General features: G+C 40.1%; 1 protein-coding gene and 1 long non-coding RNA gene across 3 annotated transcripts in view; one reads left to right on the forward strand and one right to left on the reverse strand.

Moving 5' to 3' along the window:
- Positions 1-2336, reverse strand: part of LOC143158707 (uncharacterized) — a 25202-nt gene extending 22866 nt beyond the window's left edge. Inside the window, exons 1-2 of the long non-coding RNA XR_012995050.1 lie at positions 2239-2336; positions 501-573 (exon numbers count right to left, since the gene is read on the reverse strand). This is a non-coding gene — a long non-coding RNA (uncharacterized LOC143158707). The remainder of the gene's footprint in view (positions 1-500; positions 574-2238) is intronic.
- A 401-nt stretch (positions 2337-2737) lies between these two features.
- AFTPH (aftiphilin) overlaps positions 2738-12842 on the forward strand; it is a 49259-nt gene continuing 39154 nt past the window's right edge. For both annotated transcript variants that reach the window (XM_076335003.1, XM_076335004.1), the window contains exon 1: positions 2738-2783. The gene's annotated coding sequence lies outside the window, so the exon portion shown is untranslated. The remainder of the gene's footprint in view (positions 2784-12842) is intronic.

The following is a 12842-nucleotide window of genomic DNA, read 5'->3' on the forward strand; positions in this document are numbered from 1 at the left end:
CTCTCTTCCTGTGGTACATAGTTGTGCTTCTGACTTTGGTCTTTTCCACAGAAGGGCTTTACATTTTTTTTAGGGTGCTGGGGCTCAGGTTGCTGTCTGGGGAGTTTACAGGCAGTGTGTTTATTCTGTATGTTCATTCAAATCATTGATACATCAGCTGTATAAGAGAAGATAATTATTACATTACCTCCTCTAATTATATTATTTACAATGTCACCATAAGGATGATTAACACTCATGGCCAATGACCATCAACTAAACACAGCTGGAATGGGAAACGATTCTTCATGGACTAACACTACACACCGAGGTATATTTTTGGCCTCTGGAACTTAATGGCTACTGCCAGATATGGGAAGAAATGATCTAGTTTGTCTGTTGCTTTACAGCACAGTATTTCACTGCTTGTCTAGATTCTTCTCTGCACCCTTATGATTTGTAAGACACGTCATTGTACATTGGGTGAAGGTCAAAGATCTTTGACTGCTAAATCGCCCTACCTTCCAGTTCCTTCACTGCTTCTTCTGTCCTGCCAGGTCAGCACAAGCTTTACGCTGCATTTCTGACACTAAGCTGAAAAAAAGAAAACAGCCACCAGGCGGCGAAATGTAATACTCATACATCCTCATTAATAGTCACACAGCCTCATTAATAGTCACCGATGACTATCTTCAGCTACTGTAACAGGATTCCTAACGTAACAGAAACATTGTATTAACAATATAATTTCCCCGTGCTTCACAAAGGCCTTATATTGCTTATTAAATTAGCAGATTAATTATAATTACTCTTAAATGCATTTGAGGCATTTTTGTTCCACAAACCTATCTCAGACATGAAAAGTTGTACGAATAGCCTTGTTTTAAGCCTTCCTCAGCCAAACTACTGTGTGTTTAAACATATGCTTAAGCCTCTGTAGGAACAAAACTTTAGTATTACACTTTGATCACTATTTTATTATTGTAATTTGCCAGCATGTTGTAACTGCTGTACAGTGTTCAGTTCACGACTGTCAAAGGATGTACGGCAGGCTTTGCACGTTATTTAAAAGCATGTTATGCATTTTTAAAGACCTAATGTGCTGGTAGTTCTGACAATATTCACCAGTACAGTGTAAACAGGTATTAGAAAACAAACAAATAAAAATATTTGAAAAACAGAAGCATGCATGTATTGTTATTTCTCATTATTTCATTTAGTGGTTTTGCTGTAATTGTTCTTTCACCTATGAGGTCAAACCATTGTCTATTTGTGCTCCTTGGGAGAAATGGCAAATGAGATATATATATTAAAAAAAAAAAAAATTAAAAAAATAGAGTATTTCCCTGTATGCCTTTTTGACAGTCTTTCTACTCCTTTTTACGGAATTTGCACAACCAACAAGCAAACAAAACCGTAAAAAGCCAGTTCAACTAAAGCATGATTTATCTGGTGTTGCACTTACAACTAGCCTATGTACACACCTTCCCTATGAAGCGTAGGCACTTACGGTACCTACAAATTAGGTACAAATTTGTACCAAGTTACTCTTTGAAGGTGGTAACGCTGGCAGACCCTGATGCCTAAGAGTCGAGGTTTCAGCGCGATGCAGACAGGCCCTGAGGGACTCGACCTGGACTAAGCAGTTTGCAAACTCTGAAGTTGAAGGAACCCTTGGTCACGAGGCATAAAAGGTGGAATAGTGGTATGGCAGCCTGTTCCAGAGGTGGGCTGCGGGATCATACATATGGGATCAGACTACTCCCCCCTAAACTTCAAAGGGGCGAAACTTTGCAGTAAACAATTTCCTATGCAGAAATGCTTGCCTAAGCCTCATGACTTGGAAATGAAACCCTCCCACAGCGCGGGCATAACCACGATCGTGTTCGGGGCGGAGAAGCTCCGCCGGGGTCCTCACCCCGGTGCTACCGGTACCACAGCGCCGCTGCCACCCGCGAAGCGTAGCCCTTCCGCCAGCTCTCCTCCCGCCACCTCCCCGCACCGCCGGCCAGCTGCGAGAAGGGATTCGCCCCCAATTCCCTATTTCTATTTTGGATGGGGGTTTTATGTCACCGCCTGTTTTCGGCACCTCTCCGCGGGCAAACGCCCGCGCGGCCCCGGGCCCCCTCACGGGATCCCTGACAGGATCCCTGGCACGGAGCGCAGGCAGCCCCAGCGCATGGCTTCACCTGGCGCAGCCCACACGACACTCCTAGGGGGAAAGAAAAAAATAATAATTTTTTAAAAAAATTTAAACACCTCATATTGCCTACACCGGGACACGGAAAACACCGCGTCCCGGCGCTGCCCTCTTCCTCCCGAGCTCAACATGGCGGCCGCGGCGTCCCCCACGGCATCGCCTCACCCCTTGTCCAAGATGGCCGCCCTGCCGCGGTGGAGGCGGCTTGCCAGCACTTAAGATGGCGGCTGCGCGGTTAAACCACCGTCTGCCTTACCCGGCGGGGGGTAGGTATCACCGCAGCAGCGTTAGTCGCTCGTTTATTTATTTATTTACGTGCCCGCCGCGCCGACCGCTGCTGGAAGTGACGCGGCTCCGGGGGCGGTGGCGCGGTCCCTGCCGGGAGGCCAAGTGGGCGGTGGCGGGGCAGGAGGCGGTGGCCGCCGGGAGGGGGCCGGGCCGCAGCGACGCGGTTCCTGTTGCCGTGACATGGGTTCCCCCTCGATGGCGGTTGCCGCGGGAGGCCTCAGATAACCGGCCGTGTCCCCTCTCCCCTTCCCTCCCTCCCCCTCCCTGCCCGCCGCCATGCCCGCCCGGGCTCCGCCGCCCCCCGCACAGCCCGCAGGTAAGAGACGGTGCCGCCGCTACTGCCGAGCGGGGGGCAGCTGGTTTCCTCCGGGCCTGGCTGGGGAAGGGCACCCCCTGCCCCGCAGTGGCTGGCGGGGACCCCTTGGGGCTTCACCCGGGGGCTTGCAGCGGCCGGGGCCTGCCAGGGCATCGCGCTCTCCGTCCTTCCCACTCCGCCCTCGGGGGAGGGCGGTGGGGCCGGGCCGCCCTGCCAGGCGGGAGGGCTGGGTAGGGGCGTGAAGCCCCGTAGCGCTCCCCTCCTGAGGCGCGTCTCCCTCGGCTCGTCCCGCCGCGGCTGGACCGAGGGGACGGGCCGCGGCAGGGCCGGCTTCGGAGCCGGGCGGCTTTGTCCTTCGGCGGCGGGCCCTGGGCGGGGGTCGAGCGGCGTTATGCCGCTCCTCGCAGCGGGCGGTTTTCCGTAGCGGCTCCGGGCGGGATGGCAGCCGGCCTGGGGCGAGTGCCCCGCGTTTTTGTGGGGTTCAGCGGGGCCGCATCTGGAAGAGAGGGTTCAGTGGTGTGGTACAAGAAGTTGAGCTGTCCTGTGTGTTTGGTTTTTCCTGGTAAGCTTTCTTTTTTAAGGGGCGTAAAGCGTGTCAGTTGCTAAATGCATCTGAAGATGACATGCTGAAGCAGAGTTATGATTTTATTTTTTTTAGAAGTAATGCCATTCTAAAATGGGATCAAATTGCTGAAATGCTTATTAGATCCTGACACTTAAGTGTGCTGTTATAAGCGGCTACCTGATGAACCAAAATATTCTTTTTCCTTAGAGAAGACAATTCCTTAAACCAAGGATTAAACCTTGGGATTCCTTCAAAGTGTCAGTAAGTTGGCTTCTTGATGGTGACAGCTCCTTCCTTCCAGCTTCAGCACAGAAATTGAAACCTTCAGAAGTTTGACGCTCCTTTTAAAGCAAACCTCTGTTCATAAATGAAGGGACTGTGTAGAAGAAGCATCGTTGACAAGAGCTGTACTGCGTTGGTCGTATAAGTTTTGTTTCATGCATGGTTTACAACGTGATGTGCTTCATTAGAACTGATTTTTTTCAGCTTCTGAAAAATCTGAGTTCATGGTGAAGTGAGTTTGATGGATGCTGGTTTCTAACTGGGCTGGTCCTTGGAGGTTGAACAAAATTAAAAGTATTACCTCTTTGTTTTATTCTCTGGACATATGAACTAGACTTGGAAAACCTATTAGCCTACTTTAAACATAAAAATGTTAGGTTGTATTGTTGGCGCACACAGAAGTTTATATGTATGCTCATGCAGCTAATGTGTAGGTAGCGGTTCTTCTTCCTGAAGTTGGAGCTGTACCTGGAGGAATATATCATTAACTGGGAGAGCCAGGGGAAGAGGTGAAGTACCTGCGGCTACTGAGGGGTTGGTTGTTTGGTTTGGTTTGTTTTTTGGTTTTTTTTTAAACATTTCTTTTGTATCAGTGAAAATAAATAGCATAAAATTGAGGATATGAGAATTTAAACTTAAAAATATGAAATAACTGTATAGTAAAGGGACTTCAGAAAAGCTAATGTCGCTATGGTGTTTCCATTCCACATGATGTTTGCATAAAGTACACGTTGTATGACCTTCTAAGGTCATGTGAAAGTATGACCTCTTCTTTTTACTTCCTTAATTTGTTTATAAGTAAGCAGTTGAAGGATCTCGGCCTCAATAGATCAGTTCATGCTGTCTGATTTTTTTATTTATTTCATTTTTGCTCAGATCATGGTTTCATTTCGCAAAGGATTTAATAGTCTATAGAATTCAGTTATACACAGTGGATCATATTTATGTTACGTATTTCTGTTGATGAAGGCAGTGTGTGATCTTACATTTATACTTAAAAATTTCTTTAGTAACTTACTAAGTTAATGCAAGCATTTTAACACCCTAATTACAGAAATAATATTCTGAAATTTTCAGTACTTTGAAAAGACTTGTCTTTCACAGTGGAAATAATAGAGCAGCTTAGATGGACTTCTGTCAACTCTTTGCCCTTTCCTCTTGAAATATTCATAGAGGTCTCCTTGCAGATATGTAGTGGTATCAGTTGGAAACCCAGCGGTAAATAAATTGATGCTGGATCTGTTTGTTTTCACTATACTCAGCGGCATAATCTTCTTTCAGATACTCATTATCTTTTTCGATAAAATGTTCATTCCTTTCTGTGCTATTGTATTGTTTGACAACTTAAACTATGTCTTTGTGAACGGTTCAGCACAATGATATGCTAACCTTTTCATGGGGATTCAAAATACTCATAACTTTCTGGATAGTCCTCTTAAGAGAAGTGTCTTAGATCCTACTCATTGCTAGGTTTCAAAAATTTTGTCTGTTAATTTTATTTTTCCTTTGTGCAGAAAACACACTGTGTAAGCTGTTCCTGTGTACACAAAAAAAAGGCCTTGAAATGTGCCTTGTTTGAAAACTGAGAGTCTCATTTCCAGTAGGCTTTCTTCCATGCTAATGTCTTTTGCAGTTAAAGTTTTGGATTGATACTGCAAGGAATGTTTCTGTATTGGTACCAGTTGTAAGGTGATGTAACAAGTCTGCTTCTGTAAGGCAAATAATTTGGATTTTTTCAAATCCAAGGTTCCTGTTTTGGAAGAACCACAAGGAAGGGCAAATCTTGTCTTCGCTTTAGTACATTTGAAAGTCAGTATCAGGGGGAAGGAGATGTGAAACCTCAAGTTCTTATGTCTATTGAAAAGTAATGGAAAACAGATTTTATTCTTTGGAGTATTAGGTGCCCCTCCTGTATTGTGTTTTTAATATGAGACAATGTCTGTAGGTGGCATAAATGATGAATAATGTAAGCCTGTTCTTGCTATGTGTTTAACTTGCTTCAATCAGGGGGGTTTTTGCCTTTTTTTTTTTTCCCTCACCTACTTGTTCTCTGCATGTTGAAGAAAATATTTGTTCACTTAAAAACAAGCAAAAGTTTGCAGTAATGAAAGGAAGACCTATGGTTGTTCTCCCTATGCAACTGTATTTCCTCTGCCAAGATGTGGGAGAACCTTTCATATAAGGGTGCACCTCTGGGCAATTGTAATCTGCTCTTTACCGTAGTCTATGTGAAGTTTGAAAGGTTTATATGTGATGGAGAACATACTGCTCTGTAAATGAATCTCTGAGAACAGTTGACCTTAGGTAATCTAGTTCTAATACTTTCTAATCCAGCATCTTTTAGTCTTAATTTAGAACAGGTTCCCAGCTAACATATTTGAGGGTAACATCCAGAAATAGATTTTCTCACTGAGTTGAACACTGTTTTAAAAGGAATTTAAGAAATGGTAAGAATGAAAACATCCCAGTTATGTGTTACGACATCTGCCTTTACACATTGTATGGATGTGTGCTGTACATTGGACACAAATATTGTGTTCCCACAGAGCCAAATTTTAAACCTGATTGACTTTCCCAGCCAGCTGTGTTTGCCTATATGAATTAAAAACATGCTTGTTCTTGCAACACTTTCCCCCCTGTCTGTTTATGGGTTTAGGTACAGACAGTGTCTTTATCTGCAGCTGTTAAAGCAAGTCAGTAGATTTTGAGTTGAAACATTAAATTTTTTTGCTTATAGTAACTTTATAAAAATAACCTGGTCTTTTGGTTTTGGGCAAGTGATGCTATTCTTGGTTAAAAAAGAGTTTCATAACCTAACGCAACATTTAGATTCATATTTTTCAAACATTCCTCTGGTTCCACAGCTAAGCCAAAATGAAATAGGGAGAAGTGAAACAGCACAACTACTGAAAGTATGTGTTTGACTGCTTCTTTATATAATCTAACAAGTAAGATTTAACGGAAGATATGTATATTCCAGATCTGTTTAAATTCCGCATTTGTGCCACCTAACTTAGTCTTCCTGTATTGTCAGTGATGAGAGGAAGAGGAGCACTGTCAAAGAGGTTTGAATCTTGTATGGGCTGAATTGTCTGAGGATGTCTGGTGTTTACTGCCGGCCTGGGGAGGGCAGGAGGACAGGAAGAATGAGCTGCCTGAGATAAGTGCCTGAATCCTCATGGCAGTCTCCTGAGTTTTGTTACTTTAATGTTCATTTTTACATACAACACTTTCTAATAGAAGGTGTGTAGCATATTCGGTATTTGTTGAAGCCACAGTAATGTACAGTGGTATTGATTAATTCCAAATGTCAGGTAATGGGAAATAAGGCTGAGATACGTTTGCCTTATTGGAACTGGAGAACATTGTTTTCCTCAACTCGTATATGTCCAAGCAAAAAAAAGTGCTCTGAAACTCCTGCTTTGGGTAATGGACCTTCTGGCTATAACAGCATTAGATTCAAAATTGAAAACATTGATTTCTCAGAGGCTTTATGAAGTAAACATTTTCTTGCTGTATTTTGTTTGCTGGTAACTTACTTTTATTTTTGGAATAAGCTTATTAAACCAATTTAAGAACATATTGACTTCAGCGTGGACAGTGACTCTCTCTAGAGTGGGTTTGGGTTGCAGAAATGCTATTTTAATAGACAGGCTCTCCTCGTTTACAACGGCCCTTCTAGAAACAAGTTCAGATGCAGAAAGACTGTAAATCCATTTTCCATTGTTCATAAGCCAAAGAAAAGACAAAGTTATAACAGAAGAGGACAGCTTTTCCTAATGGAAGCCAACATTTTGCTGTAATGAGAGGTCTAAATCTGGCCCTTACTGCGGTATTTTTGGTATCTGCTTGAGGAATTCCCTTGCAGTAGAAGAGTTAAATGTTCTTGGAAGGATCAGATGCTAGTAGCTAATGACTTGAATCCATATCCTTGCCATTGCAAGGCTTTTACTGTAGGGCATTTTAGTAACATTGTCATTTCTGTCATGGAGATCTTGATCATGCCATTTCTGATTATTTTGTTTTCTTTATGATTTAAGCGATGGGTTGCTTAACTCAGCTTTGCTTTCAGAATAATCCACAGCTGAGAGGTTATCCATTGCTTTGCTAATGTTCATCTGAAGTTAAAGGGAACATTCTGCTCTACAAGGAGTTTCTTCTTTTGAATTTACATGCCTCGAGTATTTCTTTAGAGATACTCTTTGTTTGTGGCCTCCCAGTTTTTCAGGTCTTATGTAAGAGCCAAACATGCTATTTCAAGTTTTGCCTTAGAAAATACACAGAGAAGGAACTATTTATACCTGCTTTTGTGTATTGTAATTATTTTGTTCTCTGCTGCCATGTCTTTGTTAGACTTACTATTGTTCTACAAAAAGGTAATGAACAAGGATGTGATCTATGTATGAGGAAAGCAGATACTGTTCCCTATTTACTGCAAGCAAATAATAAGATACCCTGGTTTGATAAGTAAATGTTTTAGAAACCTAGTTAGTGACGAGATAAAAGAAGGGTACGCATTTTGTCTTTCCGAATCCTTGCCTTGTCAAAACTTAAGTCAACTACTACTCTTATCTTTTCCAGCATTACTGATTTCTGTTTTCTCTCTTCTTTTGAGTGTTTTAAATTAGCCTGAGTTAGTCTTAAATTCTTGTGACCTTAGAAAAAAGGTTTAAACCAAGAGGTGCAGTAACAGAATTGAATCTTACTAAATTAATCAGCAATTTTTTTTTTCTTTAAAGTAAAATGTCAATATGTATTCATAAGTGTATTGGTGAATTACATTTATAGTATGACTTTAACAGTGGTCTTCTATTTATGATGCTGAAATTTGTTTGTGAAATTCCTTCATAATGAATATCAAAGTATGAATATAAAGAAACACATGGAAGAAAGAAGTTAACTAGTGTTTTCAGCTTTAAAAAAAAAAAATAGGTAAACTGCAGAAAATGGCATCTGAAAGAGAACACAATTCTTTAATAGTTTTTTTCTGGAAAATGTTGGACAACTGCATGTCACGAGGAATTGATGGAAATCCATCATCAGTCTAATATTAAACTATTGTGATCTGAAAAGCCTGCTGACACTTGTCAAGGTAAATCTGTGATTGTGGCTGAAATAATCCAGTCTAAATATGAACACTTAAACTCTGTCAGATTCTTCACTTCAAGGTGTAAGGTCTGATGCCAGAAACCTGGGTTGTTGTGTATTACAAATCATAGAAGTAGCTGCTTTATTATGTGCAAGTAAAAACTGTTATAATTTCCTTCAAAGAAGAATCCTTACTATATAGTGTGCTGAAAAATTTGTGGTTTCCATTTGTTTAAAATTTGCATGTTTCAAGAATGTTTAAATGAACAGATAAGTGCAAAAGTGCATGTTTAACTTCATAGCTGACTTACATTTGAGAGCCAGTTCCCTCAAAAGTATGGGGAAGATAAATAATCTGCATATCGGTCATAGATTTGTTCAAATCTGCTTTGAGTTAAATCACGTTTTGGGTTAATCACTTGAAATAACAGGTTTGCAAAATTATATAGCCTGATACCTTGACCAAGCATATGTCTGAGTTGGGTATAAAGTACTACAGAAGATGAAGCCACAGTTCCAGCTCTTAGCCCCTATTTGAGATGCCAGATTAGAAAAGCAGGGATTAACTAAATGGATTAATGAACAAAGTTGTTGCTCTGTCAGACCTGTGGGTTTTCACGATGTTAATGTTCCAGTGGATGGTAACAAATTTGGTTCAATAATTTATGGTTGGCAGGTGGGACGCTTTTAAAAGTTGAGAAAAGGGATCACAATGAAATTCTTTCTGAAGAAAACTACATAAAGGCTAAAAATTCCCATGCTGTTTTTTGTATTGCAAGGAGAATTGGGATTATGCCCCGTTTAAAAAAAAAAAAAAAAAAAAAAAAAATTATCATTAATTAGTCAGTCAAGGGGAGGGGGAATACTGGTATGACTTTTTTCCTTCTGTTACACCTTGAGTATGATATTCTTTTGAGTTCTGTAAACAACAATTAAATTGTGTTAACATAACAACGTTACACTCATATATAATACAGATTCATACATTTTGGAGCTCTTTAACTTCAGCTTTTAAAATGCAGCTGTAATATCATCGGAAATAGCTGACGTTTAAAAAAAAAATATACACAAGTCCATACAATTGATGATGCAGTTGGTTCTTATGGGTTAAACTGATTAAACTTGTAGTAGACTATCAAACCAATGATCAGATTTTTAAATGCACAGTTAATGTTCCTTGCAGATCCTGTTTTGGCAACTGTTATTGAAACATATCTGGAGCAGAGTATTGTGCTACTGGACTGCTGCTGTGTAAATGATCCCTGTGATGTTTTAAAAGTGCTTTGAAATGAAAAATTGAAGGAAGTTTCTTCTCTATGGCAGCAAGTGCAGGAGAGAAAATTTTTAGATGGTCAGAGATCTTCCTACATGTTTGATTGGGCTTTGGCAGTCTGCCTCCCTTGCCCCGTGCAGCCTCTTCAGGTTATCTTTGTCCTGTGCTTGTCCCTACTATTCTTGTTCCTTGCCTGCCTTTTTTTATGTTAACTGGAAAGAAAAGGAGTCTTATGGGTAAATTCCCTTTGACTGTGATGCTTGCTGCTCTCGTTATTCAGTTTGTTTTCTGAATGCTGCATCTTGGGATTTTTTTAGATCATCCTTGCCCCTAAGGATTTTCTCAACTCTACTATGATTTATTTTTAGCTGAGGTTAAGATAATAATACAGTAAATAGTCAACAAAAAATATGGGTAGAGTTGTTATGATGGATAATATATGGAAGTGTGTCCAGTGCAGGATAAGAATTAATTTTTGTCGGCATTTCTTGCATGAGATCTTCTGATGTTAAGTGATGGAGCAGTTACTAATACAGAGCTGAACGTCATATTTCAAATAACTCAAGTGAAAACCAACTTATACAAGCCTATAAATCTGAGAAGATTTAAAAATAAAACAAAACATGCATGCTTTTGGTGAAACATACAGGCAAATTTTCTTTTTAATGGGAAAGTTCAGAAGTTCTTTTTTTCAAGGCCTCTGATTCATAGTGTTAGGATATGTCTTTAAGATACAGTAAAAAAACCCAACAAACCCAAACTTTTCAGTTAGGCTTCGTTGTTTAGTCTGAGTCATGATGACTGCAGTTTTGTTATTTAGTTTGTTTAAGTAATACCGGCCTATATAATGCATAAATTAGGAGGCTCATCAGCATCCTCCTGCATCTAATTCCTACCCATAAAGCTATGGTAATCTAGGTAGGCCACTGAGCTGGCAGTGCTTCTTAGCCAAGAAAGAGTTGCATCGAAAGAGTTGATCAAAGTCCTTTTCCAAGATTTTAGAAAACTTTAGGCTGTAGGAGTACAATGTGGATTTGTTTTATTACTGAACCAGCAAAACCATACTTTAATGTCATTCTCTATGTACAGGGTTGTAAGTTGGTGTGCCAGTTGAAAACAAATTTGAGGTTGCTTCTGTCTGCAGCCTTTTCCTCCCCTTCTCATGACTTCTCATCAATAAAAATAAGGTTTCTTGTCTTCCTGGATTTAATCTCCTTTTTACTTGAATATAATTGCTTGCATGACTTGATTATTCTAAAACTGTTTCAAAAGAAGAAAAATCTGATCTGTATCCACTTGGAGTTATTTTATATATAGTATGATACTTTTGTGTTAAACTTGATCTTTATTACTCGTACTGCATGGAAAGCTTCAAGACTGGGTCTTGTGGACTTCAGAAGTCTTGGTTTCAAAATCAAATGTGTTAACTTCCTAGCTTTAACTTGTGTCCGCACACAAGCATTTGACTTTCTTAAGCATGTAATGTTTTATAGACTACCTGTTTGAGAGTAATTGAAATATTTAGGGATTTTAATTGCGTTTCTGCTTCAAATTTCTGTGGGTTTAGTTATATGGCTTTTTTGTTCCAATGTAAATCAACATGCTGTAGAACTGTCATTTTCTATTTTAAAATCTTTTCTTTCTAAATGGCTTTAGAGATGTGTTTTAGAAGGCTTGTACATCTCTGCCTAATAAAAAATACAACATCTAATCATGTGATAAAATTACTGTTGAGGTTGCAATGGCTTCAATCATAGTACTTGGTCTTGGTCAAGGAGCTGCTTATCCCACCCTCTGGTATTATTCCCCAAAAGCCAATCAGGGGTGTTTTTTGCAGGACTCATGTTTTCACCTTCCTTCTTGCCAGCCATTTCATTGTTTCTGTTCAAGCTTCTTTTACTTCTGGGATGATGAAGGTTTATATCCAGTCGGTGCTGGACTTGAAACAGTGTTGAGGGGTTTTTTTGTTTGTTTCAAGAACTAGTTTCTTGCCTTTACAGTCTCTTCAGCTTTTGTCACATGGGGTAAGGTGATAAAATACCATGTCAACTGAATTTTCCAAATAGGTGTAACAATTTTGTTAAATTTCAGGAGGTTTAATAATAAATTTATGCTATTGTCTACTGAGATTCAACTGGAGACTCATGAACTCAAATTTAGTTACAAGGGATGATTTGTTATAACCAAATAAACAGACTCCTTTTTTTATTAAAAAAAAAAAAACAAAACAAAACCAAGAAATCTTTTTGCTTTTCAGGAACTGGGGGGGAGTGAGTCCCATCCCGATTGATGCAGTTTTCTGTCCTTTCTCATAAATGTCAGTGTGTTACTAAAGAGCTACTGATTCATGACCCTAGGAGTCATGAATTCCAGATACAATGCCATTCACTGTTGAACCAACTCCCCTCTAGCTTTAAATAGTGCTATCACCAAGATAAGGTACTTTGAGATGAGCACAGCTAATATATACCAATATCTACCTAACCAGTGGTCTTTTTTTTTTTTTTTTTTTTTTTCCCTCTCTCTACAAAAGAACAACCAGCACTTCCACCTACCAGGGCATATCTTTGTGTATAGCATATGGATCTTCCTCTGCAGTAAAACATTCAGAAAGCAATTGTAGTCTGGATATACTGGGTGTTTAATCTTAGTGTTGTTGGCTGACTGCAGTAGACCTTGGAAAATTTGGATATAAAGAAGGAATGGCTGCTCTGATAGTTACAAAGAAGAAATGCTAATATCGTATTTAGTGGATTGAAAACCCAGAAGCTTGGAAGGTGAACAGGTTGGAGCAATCTCAGTGGGAACTCAAAGTCACACTCTGCAGACATCTTGGAAAAGATCTTTACAT

The sequence above is a fragment of the Aptenodytes patagonicus genome, chromosome 3 (genome assembly GCF_965638725.1).
Source record: "Aptenodytes patagonicus chromosome 3, bAptPat1.pri.cur, whole genome shotgun sequence".
Classification (NCBI taxonomy): Eukaryota; Metazoa; Chordata; class Aves; order Sphenisciformes; family Spheniscidae; genus Aptenodytes; species Aptenodytes patagonicus.